The sequence below is a fragment of the Camelina sativa genome, chromosome 14 (genome assembly GCF_000633955.1).
Source record: "Camelina sativa cultivar DH55 chromosome 14, Cs, whole genome shotgun sequence".
Classification (NCBI taxonomy): domain Eukaryota; kingdom Viridiplantae; phylum Streptophyta; class Magnoliopsida; order Brassicales; family Brassicaceae; genus Camelina; species Camelina sativa.
This window is the reverse complement of record NC_025698.1, coordinates 15,073,729-15,074,225: the sequence shown is the minus strand read 5'-3', so window position 1 is coordinate 15,074,225 and position 497 is coordinate 15,073,729. Positions and strand designations below refer to the sequence as shown.

Genomic DNA, 497 nt, shown 5'->3' with positions numbered 1-497 from the left:
AAAAAAAAAAAAAAAAAAAAAAAAAAGGAAAAAAAAATCTGAAACGCGGTTTCTTCGATTATTGGAGAGTCAAAACCAGAAATGGTGTTGGTGAGAGTCTAAAAAAAAAATCGATCGAAAGCTCAAAAACTCCATCTTCCCTCACGAAACCCTAGATGAGTTTGTTGTAATCTTCAATCATCGAATTCAAGATTTTAGTCTCAAAGGTTTTATCTTTTTTCGTGTTTGTCTTAAATGGAGAATCGTAAAGGAGGAAACTTTAGCGTTATTAGCTCGGAAGCTTTGACCACGACGCTCCGTAATGCGATCCAAGCTCTGGGTCGTGGTTTCGATGTTACATCTGATGTTCGGCTTCTCTACTGCAAAGGAGCTCCTGGGTCAAGACTTGTTCGTATCGAAGAAGGTCAAAACAGAGATCTTGAGTTGTCTGATGGATACCTTCTTCCTAATGTCCCTTCTGATATTGAGTGTTCACGAGGCAGAAATAGTATTCAGAG

General features: G+C 38.4%; 1 protein-coding gene across 2 annotated transcripts in view; it reads left to right on the top strand.

Annotated features, from left to right (window-relative positions):
- Positions 22-497, top strand: part of LOC104743615 (MACPF domain-containing protein CAD1-like) — a 12,430-nt gene continuing 11,954 nt past the window's right edge. For both annotated transcript variants that reach the window (XM_019236208.1, XM_019236207.1), the window contains exon 1: positions 22-234. The gene's annotated coding sequence lies outside the window, so the exon portion shown is untranslated. The remainder of the gene's footprint in view (positions 235-497) is intronic.